Here is a 9674-nt window from a genome sequence, read left to right as displayed (position 1 = left end):
GACATTTGTTTTCTTTCTTCCTGCCAGTGAGATACCTGTTAGTCTAACGATATAAGCCTCTACAGATGTCAGGCTTCATTACCAACCTTTCATGGGGAATACTTGATTATCAAAGACCTTTAGCAGTCCATGATTTTACAATACACCTGCCTATCCCCATATTTTCATATGCTGCTCACCATCTCATAGAAATCTAACAAAATTCATCATGTAAGATTTTATCTTCCTGAATCTGTGTTGTCCTACGTAGCTTTTACTGGTAAAGAACTCCCCTATCTGCATCATAATTATCTTCTCTGTAATTTTGTATTCAGTGCTCCTTAGTGATAATGGTCTGTAGTTTAAGGCCAGTACTCTGTTCTATCTATCTACATCTCTGATGTCCATTCCCTCTGTGAACTCCCTTAAGGGGTTGGCCAGGGCAAAAGAGTTTCCATAACTGGTGAGCTCCATTGCTGTCCCTTAGCTTTTTGTACCTCATCCTTAACGTGCCACTGGCAAAGGGCAACTCTAGTGCAATGTTTCCAGAGGCTCTTATGTAATGTTTCTACTACCTACTTCCTCCTGTTTCAACCTATCGCTGCTGCCTAATGCTCCTACTAACTACCTGTAACTAATGATCCTGCCTACTGTTTCTATCCACTGCTCTATGATTCTGCAAAAATGTAGGGCCAGCGCATAGCACTCATTGCAGGAAAATCTAGAGTAATGAAGAATGAGTAGTGTGAGTTAAGTGTTGTTAAGTGTTATGTGTGACAAGGATAGGTTGTATGTTTGTGGACAGAATGCTAGCTGTCTATGTGTGGGTGAGCCAGAAAGAAAAGGCAGCTACCTGGGTGAGAGGAGCATAATTTGACAACCACAGAAGTGTGGGCTCACTATGCAGCCTTCACTAACCTCCAATACTCAGGTAGTGTTGGTAACACCATCCTGGTTGTTGGCTGCCTGCCAACTACTACCTGTTATATTATTTCATATACTACCACTACATTGGCTGTCCTCCATTTCCTGGAACATAGCCCTTATTGGTAAAGGTCATAAACAGGAATTTATTTTCAAAGGTTTCCACTTACAGTACACATAGTCTGATGCTATCTATTTCTTAAGCTTTACATGGGTCCTGTTTCTTTATATGTTTCCTTACTTCAAGTATAATATGTTCACTTTAGTATTTTCTAAAATACTTCTCCCCTTCATGACAGTATCCTGACTTCTGAATCTTTGAGGATAAACACACCCCAAAATTTGTTCTTATCTTTACATATTTCCTCACTTTTGTCAACATCTTTTCCTTCTGAGTCATTCAATCTAATTGGAGAGTGTGTGTCTGAATATGTCTATTACTATTTGTACCTATACTGTGCCATTTCTTAATCTCATGTATACATGCATCTTACCTACCCCAGCTAATGCTAGGAATCCACTCACTGACCAGCCTCAAAGGGAGGGTAAACAGTTGGGTTAGCTGTGTGCTGGCTGTCCTGTTTGGGATTTGATCCCAGGCCTGTTACACTGGTGGGTCAATGCTAACCACTGCAATGTGGAGCTTGTGTGTGTGAGTGTGATTAATAATCTATTTCAAATTACTTTTATATACAGTATGAGGAAGAAGATTTGTATGTACGATGGCTGTCTGCAATAACCATGTCATCTGTCATTCTGTTCCATTCATCCATCACTCTTATATTGAAAAAGTACTTCTTTACATCATTTTAATAAATTTCTTGCTTAATTTCATGTTATGTCTTCTGGTTGCCCTATTTCTTCATCTTTTAAAGAACTACTCACTGTCTGTGTCATCATTCTTGTTTGAAAATTTAAAGGTTGTGATCAAGTTACCCCTCACTTTTCTTTTGCATGGTGGGTAAATGCAAGGGTTCCAGTCTTTTCCCATACATTTACTCTCTTAATTCTGGTAACACCTTTGTTGTGCTCCTCTGGACATTTTATATTAGCTCTTTGTGCTCCTTTAGGTGCAAAGACCAAACAAAAATCGTATGTTAGTGCTGGCCTTATGTAGAATATAAACAGCTTGCCAAACATTTCCTAATCCATATATCTGAAAGCTATTCTAATAGTTGCAGGCAATTAGCAGATAGTTTGTCTCCTCCAGTATTCTGATATGTGACTTTTGCAAAAGTCTAGGGATGATGACGAATCCCAAATCCTTCTCACACTCAAAACCCTGAAGCTTACTTTTTCTTGTAAGAAAATAATCATATTGAAGCCTTCTTTTAAGACTGTATATGTGTGTAATTGCATATTTATAAATTAAAGGGAGGGAATTCTATACCTGGGTGCATTTACCTGTTGTGTACCATGGGGAGAAAGTTTTATGCACATACTGTACGTATAACATGTCTTAGCCATATGTAAGCATGCTCATGCACAACTCAGTTTACACAAGGTACCCATTTATTGATCAACCCCAAAGGGTAAGATGAACACTTGAACTGCTGGGTTTGCTGTGAACTGCTATCTGGGCCTATAAGATTGGTGGGTTGCAATTCTAACAACTGTATGTGATTACTATTTACGATTACTATGTGTGTTATGGTGAGAGTTTTACACTTCTGCTATTCCTGTCTTTTAAACTTGAATACAGTATTTACCATGTCTTTTCATATGCATACTTTTCCCTGTTTAAACTAGGTACCCATTCAGTGATATGTCCCAAAGAGAAGGATGAAGAGCTAGGGTAGGTTTAAGCCAACTGCATTTTCTAGGATTTGAGTCTCAGCCCATCAGATTGGTCATCATGCTAATGAAAGCACTACAGAGACTCTCAAATATGAGTAATTACATTCATGTAATTGTCAAGTAAGGTCCCTAGGGCTGACAGAATGCATGTATGGTGCCCTTATATAAAAGCAAGGGGGATAAAAGTGAATGCTTGAATTACAGAGTTGTACGTCTATAAACTATAAGTGCATACTTACTTCCTACCCCAGGAGTTTCTTCTATCTTTATGGGGGCTTCTACGTCACTCAAGAAGCCAGCCATGTCCAATGGGTGGGAACATCAATCAGAACATGTCAAGATGTGCATGCATCTACAGAGGGAGAGTGTGGGTCAATTGAGCGGAAAGTGCTTGGTATCTTCACTGTGGTAGTTGTGACATGGGTATGAATGGTCTTTGGAAATGCTAAACTGTTTTACGTAAAGTAGAGATGGGTGATCTTCCAATCATAAAGGCAAAAGTGCGATATGTATGACTGGGAAGTATAGTTTTAGACTCATGTATGTCTGGTGGGATGGTATTGAAAACCAAGTTGGGAGGTGGTTGTTTAAGGCATGTCTTGTCATTTCACTGTGTATGTATTTTGTCAGTGTTACGTATGTTGGGTTGGGTTATCTATGAGTAGAGATTGCTGAAGTGTGAGGGAGGGGTAAGCTTTTTACTTCTACTTGGGGGTTGGTGGTTAGTTATAGTGTGCTTAGGATGGGAGTGGTCTTAGTGCTGTTGAAAAGAACTGAGAGTCAAGTATACTTGGTAAAGTTTGCAAGAGAGTGGCGATTAAGAGGGAGGTGTCATGCTTGGAATGTATGACTAGGGAGGAGCATTGTGATTCCAGAAGTACAGATGTGTAGACCATGTGTTTGCATTTGAAGAATATGTGAGAAATACTCTGCTAAGGTGAATTGCATGTGGCATTTATGTATGTGGAGAAAGAGACAATAGGATTGAGAGAGCGGCCTTGAGGAAGGTACTATGACTAAATGGGATAAATGAAAAGTTACTAAATGTAGTGAAGTTTTTGGTAGAAGCTGATGTTGGTGAACAGAAAGAAAGAATGATAAGTGGTTCTTGGTGAAAGTGGGTTTGTGTTAGGGATGCCTGATGTCGCACTGGCTGTTAAACATGTCCCAAAGAAGAAAGTGAGGGAGATGGATGCAAGGGTCTTAGGGTTAGAAGTAGGTCTTCAGTGTACTTTGGGCTTGGGAGGCATGGAAGGTGAATCAGTTGCCATTTGCAGATGACACAACTTTGATGGCAAACCAGAGAAAAAAATTCGAGGCTAGTAACAGAATTCATGAAAATGTGTGAGGAGAAAGGTGAGTTAATATGAACAAAGGTAATGAGATATAATAGAGATGTGGCAGGGTTGTTTAAATGGAAATGACTCAAGTGAAAGTAGAGTGTTTTAGGGACCTTGGAGAGAAGAAAGCAAGGATGGAACCACTGGGGCTTAAGTGAATTGTAAGGTGGGAAAGGGTTCTTTGCTCTTATCTGAACTGAGAACTGCATGGGAGGTTATTGTCTCTTAGGGCAAAAATAGATATGTTTTATGGTTTAGTACTGCTGACAGTTTTGGGCCCTGAATGCAAAAGAACAAAACTGGGTTGACATGTTGGAGGTAAAATGTATAAGGACTATGTTGTATACGGTGGGTTGATCATGGAACAAATGATAGTGGGACAGATTGTAGTAGAAAGTACAGTCTGATTTAGAGAACTGACCAGGCTGTGCTGAACTGGTTAGGACTTGTGAAGAAAGACTGAACCATGTTTCAGAATTGGGAGACCAAGAAGATATATAGATGGAGTTAAAAAGAGGCTTTGGGATACCAGGGCCTGAATCATGCCTTATCGTACAAGGGCGACTTGCTGTCAGTGGGCTGAACTCAGGAGTATGAAACAGTCAAGGTTGGATAAAGTTTATGTGGCCAGGCTGTGGATGGTGTGCCCCATTGCGCATTTTACATGACAGCTAGACAGCAGATGTGTGAAACTGAGGCCTGACTACCTTGCTAAGGTGAGAAAAGCAATTGTTTTTGGTAATATCAACAAACAAACTACTTACTCTTTCATTATGGTGAGGGAGTTTTTCACTCTGGGGCCCCATCTGTTGAACTTCCTCTACAATCACCTTCACACTAAAACACCAGGATTGGTTACACTGCCGGTCTATCTGTGGACAATAGAGATTTATTTCCAGTATGATAATGATAAATTAACATGATAATTATACTCAAAATTTATAAATACCACTGTGTTAGCCTGGCACATTCCCGAGTGAGGGGGAATATAGCTGACATGTCTGACAGCATTACTCTTTCATTATACAGACATGCTTTAGTGGTGAATATTGCTAGCAGCATGAATATATTCAGAAATATTACACTGCAAATGCCCGTAAGAATAGAGCATGACTGGCACATGGGAAGGGGGTGGGGGTGATATCGATGGTGTTTTTTCCATTGGAAATACAGAGTTTTCACCGTCATCAATTACCAATGTACACCATATGAACAAAGGCCAACCACAAGGTGGTAAGGATCCGGTTACTGGCCTTCTTCTCTAGTTAACTGATTTCGTCATTTTTTTTAATACATGATATATATGGCAGCTGTTCCTTCTCCCCATTTGCGATACCCACCAATCCTCGTATCTTCTATGGTGTCATCGTGTGCGCTCGACCTGCAGGTCGAATGGCCATGCATCTTTGGTAGTGATTGAAGATGTATTGAGAATTCCTAGCATTTGCTTGATGAATGAAGAGACCTCCAAAGGCTACTTTTAGTACAAAAAAGCCAAAATTACATTTAAAAAGAGAAGGGAAAGTAAAAAGGGAAAGTTTAATATGTAACGATGGGATTCAGTCCTCTCTATGACAGAAGACATTGGGAGCAGTTTAAGGTTTGAATTTCTCTATGCTGCTGGCACTCTGTCACTCAAAAACGTTCTATCACCCATCACCCTGCTACTTACACTACTTCCTTATGAACTTGAAATTTCAAGAAAACCAAATGTATAATCGTATATAAAGTTTACAGGTTTTAGTTGAATTTATGTTAAAAGACGATGAATAACAGTTATCCCAATGCTTTCACAATGCACAGAGTTAAGCCATTTCGCAAAGCCCACTCTTATTTCTGCCACTGCATCTCACGAACTAGTGATAGCTCTTAACATTAAACTAATTTAGAAATTTAAAGGTCGTGATTAGATCACCCCTGAATCTCCCATTCCTGTATCTCAACTCCCATATATGAGGTACCATCTTTGTTGTCGTTCTGTGAAACAATATCTGTTAAATCTTTGTTCATCTTAAAAGTGCGGTGGCCAGACGAAAAACATTCTACTTTTGGCCTGAATTTAGTTGTAAATTGCCCGAATATTTTTCATCCAAGTACTGGAATGCTTTCCTAGCATTTTCCGACGATTCCCAAGGTCTCCCACGCAAATCCTTAGTTTTTCTACTGTTAGCCCAATTTCGATGTCCCAACTTCATTACTTTCAATTCATCCAGGTTTAATTTCAACAACCATCTTTCAAACCAGCTTTGGAGTCTGTGGAGGTCTTGCAAGATGATGCCATTTTCATCAAACTTTACTTCTCTCAAGCCCTTGTCATCATACGTAAACATGTTCAGGTATCAGTGAAGTCCTGGCAGGTCACTTACACAGGACAAGATCACTGATCCTAATAATAGCCCTGCAGCACTCCATTCATCACGTCCACCCAATCTGCTAATGTCCCTCTGACCTGTGATCATTTCTCACTTTCGTTACTAACGTAATATATCCAATGAGGTAGCTTCACAATTCTGCTTGGAGATCCAATCCAAGCTGACATCATCCATGCAGAGCGTCAAGTTGAATGACACTCATGTGACGCTTCAAACTACGCAACATTTTTCCAAGTTATTTGGCAGCATTTTTTAAGACCCTTCAGTGTTTATATCTCCAAGAAGTGACATTCCAATTCATATGACATTCAAAATTTTATAGCAATTCAAGGTTTGTGACACTACAAGTACACCACGAAGCATGACTGTTTTGTCAGATGTTCCATGAACTGAATTTTGATGTCCGTTTCTTCAACTAGTTTCTACGTTCGTTAAACAAGGCATACAGCCGAAAAACCACTGAAGACCAAGAGGTTATACTATAAACATGAAACCCAAGAAAGAGGGGGTAATATATTTGTTAAGAATACATATCTTTTTCTGGACTAATGATGTCTACTTCTGAGTATAAAACACTAGTTTGTCAAGCGATATCTTAGCAAAACCCTGTATATACAACTGGGAACTCGCTAAAAAAAAAAAAAAAAAAAAAAAAAACGAACTACTTAACGACAGATATCAAGCTTTGTAAATGTAAATTGACACATCTCGCTTCAAAAGAGGAAGTGCCCGTTGCACCACTCGCCACTTTCTAGACAGTAAGTACATCAAGTAGCACACACCCAACCACCGGAAGCAGCACACTCATTTAACAGATCACTGCATGCAATGGAAGAAAATGCAGGGGGCTTTTAAACATAAGATTTGTTTAAAGACGCAGGAGTTAACCAAGGCAAAGGGCCTTGTTGTAAAGGTCAATGTCTTTGTCACCAAACATTCCTAAGCTTCTAAGAGTCTGTATTCGACATTTACATGGGAAATTCAGTCTTAAAAACCAGGGCATAAAAAACTAAGTTAGCTTACAAAGAGAATTATTCGAAAACAGAATCTTTTGTGTAGCAATGACAGTAAAGTGTTGTCACAATTATATATCCATTTGTTATTCTGAGGTGTTCATTTACTGACTGAGAAAAAATAGATGGGAACAGGTTGGTTAGAATGAGACCATCTATGGTCGAACGTTGTCAACAGCCTGAGGTTGGCTGGTACAACGCATGAGAATTGAGGATAAGCCACAAAACATTCAGGTCAGTGACGCTGAAATGTAAGCCAGCAACAATCAATATTGCTTAAGGTCGGACAGACGCTCACTCACTTCTTGATGCACCACGAGAAACAAAGCTTGTAACTTTTGTTATATATATATATATATATATATATATATATATATATATATATATATATATATATATATATATATATATATATTCGCCATTTCCCGCGTTAGTGAGGTAGCGTTAAAAACGGAGGACTGAGCCTTAGACGGAATATCCTTACTTGGCCCCCTTCTCCATTATCATTGTTATTTCTTTTTTTTTTTTTCGAAAAGTACAATCGGGAGGGGAGGATTTCCAGTCCCCCCGCTCCCTCCCCTTTTAGTCGCCTTCTACGACACGCAGGGAATACGTGGGAAGTATTCTTTCTCCCCTATCCCCAGGGATAGGTGACAACGGACAACTGGTGCTTGAGCACCCACCTAATGGTAGAATGATAATGAGAAAATCAGAGAATATGAGAAAGATCAATGACTAAATATGCCGTCGTATTCAGTGCTATGTGCATTAGAGAAAAAACTCCCAGCGCATACTAATATATATATATATATATATATATATATATATATATATATATATATATATATATATATATATTGTTACGAACATGTTGTGTGTGGCCACATGTTCGTATGAATCAGAGGCGTCAGGTCCAGGCGTTGGGTCAGCTGCAGGGTATGTCATCCCGTATGTCATCGCTGCTGACGTTTGCAAGAAGACGAGAGTGTGACTACGCCGAGACTCTGGGACTCTCTAACCAATCAGAATTGCTCTTAGTCCCATAGCCAATCCAGGGTAGCGTTGTATAGCAGCAAGGGTGAACGCTTGTCTTTACTTGTACCCACTACATCCGCTGAGATTTGATTCCTCTCTCTCTAGCCCAGCGAGGTAAGTGGTGTCCCCCTGCTGTAAGCCTGTAAGCCCTGCTGTGCTGTAAGCCGTTACTGCTATAAGCCCGTTACCCGAGTGCTGTGCTGTAAGCCCGTTACTACTGTGTCACGTCAGGTTTAGCTGTGTTTACTGTGGTATGTTAGGTTTAGCTAAGTGTAACGATGATGTTTACTGTGTCACGTAAGATCTAAGTGTAATGTTATCGAACAAAGTGTCATTAAAGAAAGAGATCTCCTGGCTTGAAATCTTATCTGGAATGTTAACTCATGTTCAATGTTAACTCATGTTCAATGTTAAACTCATGTTCAGTGTTAACGTAAATGATTCATGCCTGATTTATGTGTCTATCTTTGTACACTTGAATTCTTTCATTATAAGTAGATTTAATGTAATGCTGGTCTTTAATTCAATCCCATAACTTTATGATTGTGTTATCCCGTTGTGAAACAACAAATCTATAACGTCCTTGCAAGACAAGGATCAGTAGTATTTGTAACATATATGTTACAGGCGACCTTGCCTGAATAAGTAATGAGTTCGTAACAATATATATATATATATATATATATATATATATATATATATATATATATATATATATATATATATATGATAGCGCTGTGACAACATTTGGTGACAAGTGACGAAGGACGTCTTTGGTTCCACCGAGCCAAATCTGACCCAAATCTATGTCATGTTTTCATCTTTCAACACTTTAAGGTATTTTCTTTACTTTCTTCATCCACAAAATGTTTCTCAAGAGCATAAGATAAATGTTCATGGGACAAAGCATTTCTTTAAGTGAATGATATTTATGAAGGTAAAAATATAAGGCATCGTCACTCACGTTCATAGTTCAGCTGGTACGAGGCCGTATACAACCATGGTCTGTGGAAATTAGCCACATTCTATCCTCGCACTGGGACAATTAACCTGCAGTAGGTTAATGCGATTACACCATTCTTAGTATTTACAGCATTGGTTCCCCGATTCCAAAATAACGCACCAACTGTGAGTATAAGGTGAGTGTTAGCGAGGAAAGTCAGAAGTGCAGGGATAAGGAAATGGGGGAGAACCAGGACGAGAAGAAGGGAACG

At 39.2% G+C, this 9674-nt stretch overlaps 1 long non-coding RNA gene across 1 annotated transcript in view; it reads right to left on the bottom strand.

The window, feature by feature from the left end:
• The window catches only part of LOC139755668 (uncharacterized), a 106720-nt gene that overhangs the window by 7187 nt on the left and 89859 nt on the right, over positions 1-9674 (bottom strand). Inside the window, exon 2 of the long non-coding RNA XR_011714149.1 lies at positions 4805-4912. This is a non-coding gene — a long non-coding RNA (uncharacterized lncRNA). The remainder of the gene's footprint in view (positions 1-4804; positions 4913-9674) is intronic.

The sequence above is a fragment of the Panulirus ornatus genome, chromosome 2 (genome assembly GCF_036320965.1).
Source record: "Panulirus ornatus isolate Po-2019 chromosome 2, ASM3632096v1, whole genome shotgun sequence".
Classification (NCBI taxonomy): Eukaryota; Metazoa; Arthropoda; class Malacostraca; order Decapoda; family Palinuridae; genus Panulirus; species Panulirus ornatus.
This window is presented reverse-complemented; position numbering and strand designations above follow the sequence as displayed.